Source organism: Camelus ferus, chromosome 7, assembly GCF_009834535.1.
Source record: "Camelus ferus isolate YT-003-E chromosome 7, BCGSAC_Cfer_1.0, whole genome shotgun sequence".
Lineage (NCBI taxonomy): Eukaryota > Metazoa > Chordata > Mammalia > Artiodactyla > Camelidae > Camelus > Camelus ferus.
The window spans coordinates 41,132,866-41,147,365 of NC_045702.1; positions in this window are offsets into that span (position 1 = coordinate 41,132,866).

Genomic DNA, 14,500 nt, shown 5'->3' on the forward strand with positions numbered 1-14,500 from the left:
ACCATGGTTCTCTTGAACCTGAAGATGGTGTCTCAGATTCAGTCATGAGACCATTGATCAAGCATCCCTCTGGCATATTGGACACATGGAGTTATTAGCAACAATCAGTAAGAATGCCAGAGCAGACCAATTAAAAAACTTCCATCTATTTAGTCATATTTGCAAGTTACCAACTATCAAACACCAGCCAAATCCTGTCCCTAATCAAGAATAATAAAACTTCCATTGAGAAGGCAGGATTCTGAGATCATGATGTCAGGATTGGGTTGAACTGCATGAGTCAGGATGGAAATTCACTAGGTCAACAGACAGAGTGATTTATACGAGATAGTAAGACTTGAAAGAGTCAGAACCAATGGGCTGGGACATAAAAGAACCATGTGTCAAAGCTGAATTTCAAGATTTCAAGACCTGGGCAAAATGGTTTCTAGATTTAACAATGCTGAGTGCTCTGTAGGCTCCAAGGGTCACGGACCATGTCTGTTTTTACTTCCTATTCAATCTCTAGCATTAAACAGGGCTCAACACAGAGCAGGTAGGTATTCGGTAAGTATTTTGTAAAGTAATGAATAAATAAATATATAAAGTGAAATTCATTCTTTATCCTTTGTCACAAATACCACCTCCCTTGGTCAGATATTGTCAAGGTGCCCTGAGAAGCTGTATGGCTGCCCAGATGCCCCAAATGGACAAACCCCACAATGACCAACGGTCTGTTCATCAAGAATTCCTGTTTTTTTCTTGTTTTTCTGCTCTCCATCAAACCTTAACTATGCTGAATTCTTTCCCTCAGAGCCAGTTCATTTCATTAACTTTTTGTACTGGGTCAATGCATGTAAATAAGTGTATCCATCCCTTATAATGCATTTTCATTCTAATGCCACAGTTAAGAGTGAGGAATTTCGGGTCAGACCTGGATTAAAATCTGCCACTTAATAGCTGTAAGTCACTTAGACTCTCTAAGGCTTAGTTTCCTCATCTGTAAATAAGACATCTAAATAATGCAATACCTACCTCAAAGCATCCTTGTGAGCAAATAAAGAAAACTATCTGGCACGGTGCACATCACACAGAAAGCACACAGTTAATCAGCAGTTCTCAAAGTGTGTTCCCAGATGTCAACATTGGCACCATTAGGAATTTGTTACAACTGCACATTCTTGGTCCCTCTCCAAACCTATTGAGTCTGAAACTCTGGATGTGGGGCCCAACAGCTGTTGTTCTAATGAAATTTCTAGGTGATTCTGATGCAAGCTAAGTTTGAGAATCACTGCAGTAAATGCCAGTAATAATATTAATACAATAGCTAGCATTTATAATGTTGTGTTGATATTGTTATTGCTTTGACAGGAACCGTGTAGATACTTTAGCTCAGTTGGTTTCCAGCCAAGTTCTGGGAAGCTTTAGGGCTCAAGGAGATACATGGGACACCTCTGCAAAATGTTGAGGGGCAGATCCCAGACAAAGATCTAGGCTGTCCCCAGCTCTGCTCTGACAAGTGAGCTCTACTTTCGCAGTTTCATGGACTTCAGTTCCATTCTGCGCTGAGTTTTGCTCTGAAATAGATCTGGACAATCATTCCCTTGGCCAAAATGCCAACAGGAATTGTGCCAGACTACAGGGGAGAAGGGGCAGGCAGGAAGATTTTTCCCAGGGCTGCCCTGCATTCGGATCCAAGCTGCACAAGCATTCTCTGGGAACTGCGCTGGGACCTTTTGTCATACATCATATCACCAAATCCTCACAAGGCCTTCTTCTCCCTGCTTTTTGGAGGAGAAAATAAGAATGCGAAGAGGTTAAGGAAACATGCCCAAGGTCACACAGCTTGTGCCACTGGGACTAGAAGCCAGATCACTGGATACTGAGATCTGTTCTCATCCTCCAAAAATGGCTGCGAGCCACACTTGAGCAGATAACCCCAACATGCAGAGAAGTCATCCATGGGGCTACTGGATACCTCTGCAGGGATGTTCAGATTATAGTTTTGGACTAATAAGTAGAAGGCAGCTGGCTTTTGCTCTACCATTTGCTCAGAACCAAGTCCTGGGACAACTGGTTGGTTTCTTCCAAAATGAGTCACAGTCACAAGGAGTTAGAATGTTCCAATTCAGAGGGGCTTTTCCCTGTTTGCTAAATCTGCCAGGCTGGGAAGATGATCTCAGCACACTGGATATGTAGGAACTGTGAGCTGAAAGTCCAAGAATCTGAATCCCAACACCCTATCACCATGCCAGCTCAAGTGTATGGTTTTAGGGAAGGCAAGTGTACCCCTATGGGCCTTGGTCAAATGCTTAAATAAATGGCCAGACTTGATACCTATCATCCAAGCTGGACTTTGAAGCTAAATTAGATGATATTGAGAGATCTTTGTGCATCTTGGAAAGATGCAGTTGATTAATATTTTGTCATTAACTGCAGTATCATTCATTCATTGATGAAACCATCCCACAGGTGTTTTTTAAGTACTCATCATGTGTCAGGTGTTGTACCAGGTACCAAGAACACAACTGTGAACAAGACAGATGTGGTCCCAGCCTTCGTGGTGCCTCCACCTCGGTAGGGATGAGGGATCTCCGCTAGAGGTCTGTCCTGTGCTGATTACGAAGTATTGTTATGCGTCAGGTGCTAGGCCTGATACGAACTGCTGCACACAAGTGACTTCACTTGATTCTCACCACAGTCCTACGAGGCAGGAATAATGATCTTCAAATTACAGAAGCGGAAACTAGAGTTCGGAAAGTTTAAGTAACTGGCCAAAATAGGGTCTCCTGTTACTAAAAGGCAGGATCCAGCTGACTTCCAAGCCGTACTCTCAGCCTCTGTCTCATAGGATCTGTGTACACATATGTCCACATGCAGGAATCTCTCTGTCATGGTGCCTGCAGGAATAGCTGGCCTCCAGTGAATTCTTAATACGTAGCTATTCAGTAAATACACCCATCTGGGCCAAACTAGAGGCAGAGATCCCAGACGATAAGATGAATGGGGGTCGAGAAAACTGAGGGAGCATTGTAAGGAGTGAGGGCGGTGGGGACAAAGCCCCACCCAACAGTGGCCTGAGAAACAGGTGGGAGCAGAGGGACGCCTGAAACTGCTGTCCAAGCTGCTGAGAAGACACAGCGGTAGAAATTGTCTCCATCAGAAGTTTTCAGGGAGCGGTGGTGGTCGCCGGCGGAGACAGGAAGACGGCTGACACTAACCATCTCCCCCAGCTGTCATCACGGAAGGACATTCCATGAGTCAGGGACTGGCCCGTGACACAGACTGGAAGCTCTGTCCACCTGAGTGGCGTGGAAGAAGGGGGCTCACGGGGAAGGCTGGGCGGCAGTGTGCTGGCTGGGTTTCTCCTGCTCCTCCACCTGCCCTGTTTCTCCAGAGCGGCAGCGTTCAATAAACAACCGATTTGATGGGCCTGGCACGCAGAGATCATTTACCAGTGGTCTCTGAGTACAAGACTGGGTGAAAAGGTGACAACCGTTGTTATCAGCTGCCTTTACAGCAGGGCCTCATCACTCTCCCTTCATCACTTAAGCTACTCAGCTTTAAATAACCCTGTTTTAGAAAACCCTGTTAATGTGAAAGTCCCATTTCTTGCTTGCAAAAATCAGATTACTCAGTATCCTTGGTTTTAGTTGATGGAGTCGCATGAGGAAAGTAACTTCATTGTTACCTTTTTGCTCAGGCCACAGCAGGGAATAACTGCTGAGGATCCAGGCAAGCAGAGAAAGAAGAACCCAAACATTGGAGGTTGACATACCTGGGTTAAAACCACAGGTGTTTCTTCCTGTGGCGAGCTGACTCAGATGGCCCCCATCACCCTCCTCCCAGTACTCATGTCCTAGTGTAGTCCCTCCCCTTGAGTGTGGGCTGGCCTGGCAACTTCCTTCTAGCCAACAAAATACAGCAAAAGTGATGGGATGTCACTTCTGAGATTAGGTTATAAGAGACTATAGCCTCTGTCTTACTAGCAGACTCTCCATTGAGTCTCTCAAGTGAAGTTGCTACGTTTGTGGCAATCTGTCATACAGAAATAAAACACTAAGACCCTTCCCATCTGGGTGAATTTGGACAGGGTATTTTACCTCTTTAAACCTTACTTTTCTCATCTACCAAAAAGGCAGGGGTAGTAATAAAAAATGATAACAATAGTATGTCTGCCTTTGGGGAATTAAATGAGAAACTGCAAAAAAGTGTGCAAATGTTGAAGTCCCCTGAGTGAGCAAGAGATCTGGGCTCTGTCTGGGCTGGAGTCTGAAGAATAGGGGTGGGGTGGGGGTTGGAGTCACTCAGGAGTGGGAAGGGCTTCCCTGCAGCCATGAGGCTTGGAGCACAGGGATCTAAAGACAGGATGTCAAGTGAGAACAAAGTTGGGGACCCCAGAGATCACCAAAAGAGTTTAGCCAGACAGAGCGACAGATGCAGAGTAAAAGTGGGAAAGAGAGCTAAGAAGGTGGAGGGAGCCCTTTACATGGTGCCAGTGATGCTGATGGGTGGGAAGAATTGATTAGGACACTGTTTTAACACAAAGCAGAAATCGATTCATGTCAAGGGCACTGGAATCCAGGGCTTGGGTGCCCGCTGCTCTTGGCCCTGAGTCCCCACCCCATCTTATTAATGGAACTCCTCTCCACACTGAATCCTAGGGGACTCCTCTCTGAATGTGATTCCCAAGCCCTCCATCAGACGTCTACATTCAGCTGCCTGCTCAGCTTCTCTACTTTGTATCTAGTGGGCGTCTTAAATGTAACGTGTCCCGATCTGAATTCCTGATTTCAAACTCTTCCTCAAAACTCTGCTCCAGCCGCAGCCTCCCCACTTGCGTTTGTTCTGACACCTCTCTAGGGAAATGGGATGAGCGAAGACAAGCAGAAACTTACAATACATATTGTAAAAGATGCAAAATAGAGATTTAAGGAAAAAGAGTAAAGTGAACACCTTCCTCTCTCGGTCCTGCTGTCCTCACTCCTCTCCCACCACATCTGTGAGAACTGTTTCCGTATCAGAACCTGCAGAGCTACGTGCAAGCACCTGCCCAAGACATCACCTTTCTGCTCTGGATGAACAGATTGTTTCCTTTCCCTTTCTTTTATTATAAGCAACATGACGATGAACATCCATATCCATATGCACAATTATTTCTTCAGGATAGATTCTTAGAACTGGGATTGCAAAGTCAAAGTGTTTACACGTGAAATGTTTGGTAGAAAATGACATGATATTTTAACGCGTCTGAGCCAAGATACACTCTCACCAGCCGTGAGTGACAGTGCCTCTGAGCCAATGCTGGCCATTCTCAATCTTTTAAAACTTTGCCAAGAATGAGGTCTTGTCTTAATTTTCAGTTTCCTGATGACTAGAGAGCATGAACGCATTTTCAAGTATTTACTGGCCATGTGTACGAGTTCTTCAGGGAACTGCCTCTTTGTAGCTTTGGTTCATTTATCTATCAGGTTATTTATCCCACATCACTAACGGAAAATCTGAGGACTGGAGAAATTAATTTCTAACTGGCTTGAAGTCTCACAACTAGTAAGTGGCTGAGCTGGGACTTGAGCTTGGCTCTGTTTCTTGAAAGTGCACACTCTCAACCACCAGGTCCGTTATTCTGCTTTCTCACATGTAGTGAGGGTTAACTAATGAATGAAAACCTGAAGGGTGCCTAAGGAAGCCAGCATCACTCTCTTGCAGAAGCCTGGCCCTTCCTGCTTTTACCTGCAATGGCCCAGCTGCGTGCAGCCACTCCCTCCAGGGGCCAGGACTCCAGGAAGGCCCTGGGGAAGGCCACCAGCCTACCTGACTGACCACCGTGACTGCTGCCCTGCGCTGGGCCTGCCTGCTCGCTCTACAGCATTTAGCTGTAGGGCAATTACATTGCCCCTAAAGACACAGGCAGCCAGCACTAAACAGTAACCTATGGTTTACCGCCATTTCCTTACTTAAGCCAGTTGGAGCTAGACAGTCCTTGGCTTTTGGTGCAATTTATTCTCCCAAATTCAAGCCCAAGACAGCTCCCTGGATCTGACAGAGCTCAGCTGTAGACACGGAGAGGGAACACACAAGCAGCTGCTGCCAACTCATCTGACATCACGCCAGGGCCACCCTACCATTGTTTGTGGCAGAACAAGGCCTTTCTTTGGCGGAGGTTCGCAGCCCCGGCTGTCAGCGCCTATCAGGAATCTGGCTACTTCTCAGCAGGCCCAAGAGTGCTTGAGTGCACCCCAGGAAAGCCTTCTCTATAAATAGAAGTCCTTTGCAGGGTTTCCAGCCCCTGGCAGCCTGAACAGCATTGCACCATGTTCGACATTCTGCACTCGCCCAGCTGCGGTCATGGTGGGAGAGAGAATCTTGGGAGAGGATCTGGTGCTGTCAACAGGCAGCTGTTCAAACGTCCCAGCCTGGGGCCATCACAGACTGGCACTGGGGGCAGACCCTTGCTGCAGGCAGCTGCAGTTACTTCCACAGTGAGTCTAGGCAGCTTAGAGGTTTGATTCCACAGGCATATAATCAACCTGATCCTTTCATCACTCCAGACTCATGGATCCTCCTGGACAGTGATTCCAGTTGGGTCTTTGTGAACAGGTTACCATGACTTGGGGGATCCCTGAGGTCAACACAGACCCTGCTGGAAGAAGATGCTACAGGCGGAACCTGGTCCCAAACAGAACCCAGTTCTGCCACCCAGTGGCCCCAGCTTTGAGAAGGTGTCAAAGCTCTAATACAACTAACATATATAAAATAGATAAACAAGTTTATACTGTATAGCAAAGGGAACTATATTCAATATCTTCTAGTAACTTATGGTGAAAAAGAATATGAAAACAAATATATGTATGTTCATGTATGACTGAAGCATTATACTGTACACCAGAAATTGGAACAACATTGTAAACTGATTATACTTCAATAAAAATTAAAAAGAAAAAGTTGTAATACAGCTCTCTCCTCCAACTGAAATCCCTGTTCCCATCTCTGGAAGTCACAGGGAAATGCCACTTAATCTTCTATGGCGATTCTCAGTCTAAAGCAGAAGGGTCAGGTCTGTGGCTGGAGTGACCATTCCTGGGAACCAAAACCTGATCAAACAGCCACAGGGAGAAGGCCTACACCAGGAATGCATGTCCTTGCAGTACTGGGAAGGGATGTGCAAACCAAGGAGCAGGAAATGGGAACCAACTGGAATTAAGTAACTGGAAAAGAAAGGAAGATGGAGGCGAGAAACAAGGTTGTCAGGACATTGAATCCCAAAGGCCGGTTGTGCCAAGAGCTTTCATGGACTCAGTGGCCAGCACTGGTGGACTGGCCCTGTGAGACCCTAAGGAACCTGCCACACCCCTTGGTGACCATAAAGCCGTGAGGCTGGGTGGGGAATGGCGAAGATTCAGAGAAGTTTCTTTCAAAGAGAGATTGTTGGAAAAATTTCTAGGATTCCTGGGACTCTGAGAACTGGGATGGGACTAGATGTATGTGGTTCTAGACACAGAAACCTAGGTAACTTTATGCTACAGATTGTTTGTGTCCCCCCAGATTCACCTAATCCCTGGAGCAATGGGATTTGGGGGTGTGGCTTTGGGAAGGTGATCGGGTCATGAGGGTGACATCCTCACGTATGGGACTGATGCCCTTACAAGGAGACCTGAGAACTTCTTCCCCCCCCTCATGTGAGGATACAGGAACCAAGCAGCAGGTTGTCCTCAGACACTGAATCTGCTGGTGCCCTGATCTTGCACGTCCAGCCCCCAGAACCGTGAGAAATACACGTCTGTTGTTTACAAGCCACTCACTCTATAGCTTTCTGTTAAAGCAGCTCAAACTGATTTAGACACTTTAATAGAACAACGTCACCCCCACCCCTCACCACTGGCTGGGAGGCACACGGGCCATTTTCCTACTCCTGGGCCTTCCTGCTTGAATGGGGCAGTTTCCGAGTCTTCTCAGAGATGGCGTACAGGCAGGCAGCCTTGGAGAGCAGCACCAGCCACGAGAAGGCGGGTGTCTTGTGTCGGGGCAGCCTCTATCCTGGGTTGGAAACTGTGTAGGAGGCAGGAGGGGCCACAGCATCTGTTCTCGCCTTCCCATCGGGATGTGTCTGGGGCTGGGGCTGCTTTATGACTTTCCTATTACTGATGCCACTTCCTGGAAGGTTGGCCGTTCAGGGATCATGTGCTAGAGGCAAAGAGGCCTGTACCATCCACCCACTCGTGTTCCCATTTCCTGGTAAAACCCAGAAGTCTCGGAGACTCACCAACAACATTCCCAACTCTAGGACAGAAATAGCCTTCCCGAGATGTGAGGACAAGGGCAGGTCCCTGGGGCTTGTGACTTGGTCGTGTACTTCCGGTGCTTGCCACTCGACCCCCGAACCCACGGGAGCAGGCCAGTCTCAGAGCAAAGCAGATTCCCAGGAGGAAGAGTAACATTGCTTTCTTCTCCCCTCCCCCATTCATTCATTCATTCATTCCCCAAAGGTTCCTTAAGAGACTATGCCGTGCCAGGACTGTGCTAAAGCATGGGAAGTGCAGTGGCGAATGGAACAGACAGAATCTTTGCCCTGATGCAGCTTATGATCCAGTGGGGCTGATAGGGAATAAATAAGTAAACAAAGAAATAAATACATTAGTGACTTATTTAGATAATGAGGTCTCCTGCCTTCTGGCCTCTTCCGGTAAGAGCTACCTTCAGTTGGCCAGCCTGATGGTACATTTATATTGAAGGAAGTGTAGTAAATTTCAGGGGTCCTCTGATTCAGTCTTTCGGGTCCCTTGGCAACACTCTCATCTCTTTCCTGTTGGGGCTGACAGATGTACTGAGGGTGGTGGAAAAGTTTTGAGCTGTAATACAACTTGGCCTCTGCCCACTACTGTTCCCCACATGCCACAGGAGCAACGTGATGTCCTGTGACAGAGACGAGGCTTTGCAATCAGGCAGAATTAGCTTCTAGTCCCAGTTCTGTCCCCATGAGAGCCTAGAGGTGACTTTTCTCTTCTCCAAGTCATGAGATTTTAGTGGAGATAAAGCAGCAGCATCTCTGTAAGGCTTGTCTCCTTGTGAAGTAAGATGTGTTAGGACCATGGAGGCATTCTGCCCAGCACCTGGCACAAGGAACCTCATGATGAATCTTGGCTCCCTCTCAAGGCAGTGAGTGAGTTCTTGCCTGGAAGCCAGCTCAACCCCAAGGTTTCTCAAAGTGTGGTCCACGGACCACCTGGCAAGAGTATTTGTAAACACGTATCTGTCTGTGTCCGTCAGTCCCTGAAGCCAGGGATCCAAGAACCTGCCTATTGCTTAGGCTCTTCAGGGTTTTTTCCCAAAAAGCCTACAGCTTGAGACTCCCTCATCCAGAGCCTTGATTGGTGGCCCAGGCTTTGTTTACTCTGAGGGTCAAGAAATCACTTTCTAATGCTTGACCCTGAAGTGTAATAGCTTTCACAGGTGTGGAGTCACCTGACACACACATTCTCGCCAAAGTACTTCCTGTGTGGGAGGAGATCACCCGGGACCTTTAGCCTTCCTCGGCCCTGGCTAAACCACCTCCACTCGGCAACTTGGGGGTCACCCGGGGGAGTTTCCCACCCTCTTTTGGGAGGATGGCAAGTCCCAGCTTCTGCCATTTCTGGATGGATTGGTAGCAGAGCAGGTGGGCCTGCCAGGAGCCTGCTCTAGGAGTGGCTGAGGGGCCTCCTTGGGGAGAATTCATGGAAATGTCAGGCTCACAAGCTGGGTCCCAGGATGACATCAGGACATGCTGGATTAAAAGGTGACTCTGAACCTGTCACTCAGCACAATGTCCAGCTCTTTGGACTCATGCCCCTTTGGTGAATGGCTGGAACAAAAGATGTCAGCATCCTGGGGCTGGCATCCTGGACCACACACCCAGGGCCTCTCCACCTCACACTGGCAGCCCCAGGGCCGACGCTGGCAGGTGGCAGCAGCAACGTGGGCACCTCTGGTGGACAACAGCTGGGTCTGTCTGTGGGCATGGCAACCCCGCTCCCATTTTGGAGTTCTGCAGCTGTGAGTTTAACCCAGAAATGGTGTTTGGTAGCATGTGTACTACCAAAGATGAGCTTGTAAAACATAAGACACCCCGGGACCACTCCAGAATATTTGAGAGGAATCTGGGGAGGACTGATGACCCCCAAAGTCAGTGTCAGAGCCAGAGAAATGTGCATTTCTGCCTGCGGTTGTGAGTCTCTCCTCACCCCCAGGCTGGAGCAGTCTGGGGAAGATGGAAGATGACATCAGTGAACATCCAGAGGTTGGGAAACAGAATTAGTCACCCTGCCCCAGAGAATGAATTCCCTCGTTTCTGCCTCCTTGTGACATCACTGCTCCAAAGTGTAGCACACTGTGCTGCCAGACGAGAAGTTCTATTTCTGGAGGATTCACAAAAGTGTCATTGTCTTGATGACGAACCAACACACCAAAGCCATTGTACTTCCCAGCAGCTGCTCTGCCCAGCTCCACATCTGTAACCCTCGCCCTCAGCAGCAGGCAGGGCTGTCCCTGGGCAGAGGCGCTCTCAGCAGCAAGCAGCATATCTAACTTGGCATTTGTTGTCTTTTGTCAAAACCCTGTCCGGAATCACCAACCCTAGCCTCCAAATGGAGTTTTCAAGGACATGTGGCTCATCTTTGTGTGTGTTTTTCCAGAGCTGAAGAGTGCGGGGTCAGAGCAAGGTCTCCAGTGCACCTCAGGGAAGACGCTTTCATGCATTAAGCAAAGGTTTGGCCAGAGTTCTAAAGAGACTGGACTGCGCGGATGGGTTTGGTGAGTTCATCAGCTTGGGGCTAGCTGCCGTTTTCGGCTTGCTTACGGATAGCAGATCTCTTTCAAAAGCTCGCGAGGTGGAGGTGGAGGAGATGCTGCCCGCCCACCCTGAGAAGGAAATACTGGTTTGTGTTTCTTGCACAACAAGACCTTTACACCATGTCACTCATATTATCTCACTCAGCCGTTCTTGTAACTAGTTACAGGAGCCATTTGGGAGCTGGCCAGAGTCAGAAACAGTCCTTGAAGGAAGGGGGAAACCGAAAGAGATCGCGTTGTTTAGCTCTGTCACCAAGTATAACCCACTCCTCAGCCAAATCACCAGTTTTAACGACCCTGTGCAAGCCAGCTTGGAAATGGCACGGGTTAAGTAACAATCACTTCCCATGCAGGGATTTTTCTCTGAGTACATTTTGAAAGCAAAGGTCACTGGCAAACATGAAGGACATGCTTCTGAAGTAGTGATTTTGTCTAGTAAAGGATTTCGTTCGTCAAATTGAGATGACCTTTGAATTATAAAGGGCTTAGTGTCAGGCGAGGTGGGAGAGGAGAGGATGGAGGGAGGGTGGGTGTGGTGGGAAAGCGGGACCTGGAGACAGTCCCCGCCCCCACCCAGGGTGCACCAGATGAACTGCGCATCCAGCTTGAAATCCTATTGCAGAGCAACAGCTGGGGAGAATGTGCAGTTCGCGTCCTTTCAGTTATCAGAGATCCATTTCTGATAGCCAGGACTACTGGCGTGTTGTTAAAGCAGACAATTTCCAGACCCGTTTTAAAGCTGACTTTCCCCTAGACTGTGTGTTTTTACGGCCCCTTGCAGACCAAGGCTCAAAGTGGCCCTTAACATCGCTAAACAGAAGAAACTGAAGATTTATAAGACCACTTGCCAGGGGGAAAAATGGGGGTGGAGGGATAAATTGGGAGTTCAGGATTTGCAGATACTAACTACTATATATAAGACTGATAAACAAGGTCCTACTGTATAGCACAGGGAATTATATTCAATACCTTGTAATACCCTATAATGAAAAAGAATATGAAAAGGAATATATATCTATTTGTATAACTGAATCACTACACTGTACATCAGAAATTAACACATTATAATTCACCTATACTTCAATAAGAACATATATATATATATATATATATATATATATTTTTTTTTTTTTAAGATCATATGGGAAGCAAGAGTCAGATGCAGAAAACCCACTTTTCTTCACCCCATTAGGACACTGTCCCCTTCTCCTTAAGAACCTGTGCAGCTTTGTGCTCCTGGGAGAATCCTATTTTCAAAGGTTTGTTTTTGACTTACCTTTTCTGCACTCCTTCCTCTCATCCGAGTGTCATCTGGAAAGTGGAAAAGCCCTGCTCCAGGATTTAGCACTCTCTCCCTGGAGCCACTCACCAGTGAGCCCGTGCCCGCATGCAGGACCCACAAGGTGGGGTCTCTGTGATAACACTGGGGATCTCAGAACCAAGGGAAGCAGGTTTGGGGCACAAGCATTTTTTATGGGATATGACATGGATGGCTTTTCTCGTCCCACATTAGTGGAGGAAACAATGGCAGATGAGATGCAAAGCGAACTGAATTTGCCTTTGAAACGTGCTCTCCAATTTCCACGCAGTCCCTCTGCATGACACTGTACGAAGACCAGACTGAGAGTCACGCACCGGTGGTGGGGCTGTTTAGGGTGTGGGTGCTGCTACCTCAGTAGGAAGGTGGGAGAGGAAAGGGCTGGGAGGCAGGGTGGGAGGGTGTTTAGATGGCTCAGGGAGGCACACTGAGACCGAAGCCGTCGCTGTGTGCTGGTGGCTCCACTGCGCGTGACCAGGTCTGAGTGGACGAGGGGAGCTTTCTTCTGGTTCTTAGGCGCTGGCCTGACTATACAGTGAATTTCTGCTCCTGGTTATTTCAGAGTAAGCTTGGTTTTAAGCCCCTTCATTGTGAAGAGTCTGTAATAGCCTCTTCTGTTCTTAGAAGAGTTTGTAACGGCCTCATAAAGGGTTGTTCGGGCAGCAAGACCGAGGAAGAAGCTTCCAGAAAGGAGGGCACACTGCTTGTCTCCACAGCCTTGCCTCTGCCCGAGGGTCCTCTTATTTTATCAATCGCTAAATTGTTTTCAACAAACCTGTTGCTCCAGTTCTTTAAGTCACTTTCGCATCTTTGCAACTATGTGGATACTGAGGGGAAAATTGGTTATCATCTTAATCCAATCAGCATGGCCAACCTGATCACCAGCAAAGAGCTGATGAAACTGAACGAGGCGTTTGCTTCATTCCATCCTGTGCGCCAGCAACCGTGGAGGCTAACAGCGGTCACTGCATAAAGTTCAAAGGTAGGGTCTCTGAGATGTTGAGCAAAAAGAACCAGAGATTTCATTAAAAGTAAGACCAACCCCGATGACCCTCTTCAGAGCAGAGCAGGTAGGAGGGCTCTGATGCCACACCGTGTTGGTGTGAATCCCAGCTCCGGCACTTAACCTGCTGTGCGATCTTATGAAAGTTACTTAACATGTCTGTACCTCAGTTTTCTCATCTGTAAAAGAGGGATATCAATCCTAACATCTATTTTATGTTGGGAGGACTGCGGGAGTTAAAAGGAGCTTAGAACAGAGCCTGGTACTTAGCAAGGGCCTTATAAAAGTCTATTAAAATAAACCTATGCATGTAACAGCATACACAGCTGGGGTATGTTCACTCAGCACTGTTGGCTTCATGGCAGAATGACTGAAGCCTCATCAGGCTGTTCCACACTTGCAAAGAATGCAAGCAATGCAGGGGAGCAGGGTAACCGTGGACCTTGTCCATACCCACCAGAATCAACAAACAGCACTTTGAAACCTAATGGGAGCAGCGAGACGACTGCGAAGCCACAGGTAGCGTGCTAGTGACACGCTTGTTGTCCTTTCTGCCAGTGGCTCCCAGGCTCAGCCAAATCAACCAGCAAAGGACAACTGTCAATCCTATGGCTGTGACGCGGTTTACACCTAACTCAGCAAAAAGAAACAACAGAAACCCGAGACAGGACAAGGCAGAGAGAGGGGAGGGAAGGCCTTTCTGTTCCCTCTTGGGCTAAAAGGAAACCATGGGGCAACTCTGGGAGCTGCTGGGAACTCCTAAGGCTGCCTCCAGTTTTGGATTTGGTCTGTGACACCAGTGGCCATCACTGCGTGTTACTACTGCATTTGTGACCCCGAGTCCCCAGGAGTGACGACTAGTTTTTAGGGGCTCCCGATTACCCCATTTCTGGTCAGATGACCTACAGATGCTCAAACCCTTCCCCACCCACCCCTGATCTGTGCAGGCCTCAGGGAGCCTGATTTGGGTTCCCAGGAGACATCTGTGGTCCCAGCACCGGCTGCAGCACCCCAAAGTTTGGTTGGAAGTTGCAGGACTTCACAAAGCCTGCTGGTGGATCACTGGAAAGGCCAGGACTGCCTCCGAACACAGAGCAGCCTCTTACCTCGCTCAAAGCAGAACGAGGTGTGCCATCTGCCTCCTGCTGCATTTCCCCAGCCCTTCTCACAGGGAGCTAAATGCCATGCCTCGTCGATCGGTCAGTAAGTCATGTTTATTGAGCTGACAGCAGGTACGTACAGGGTGTGGGAGCCGCAGAGAAAGACGGACGAGAAGGGAAGAAAACCAACCAGAGGCAGATGTTAGGGTTGATGTATAAAGAAAAGGACTCTCCGCCGTCCTCTCCTTTGTGCGGCTGGGCTGTCCGCTCCTG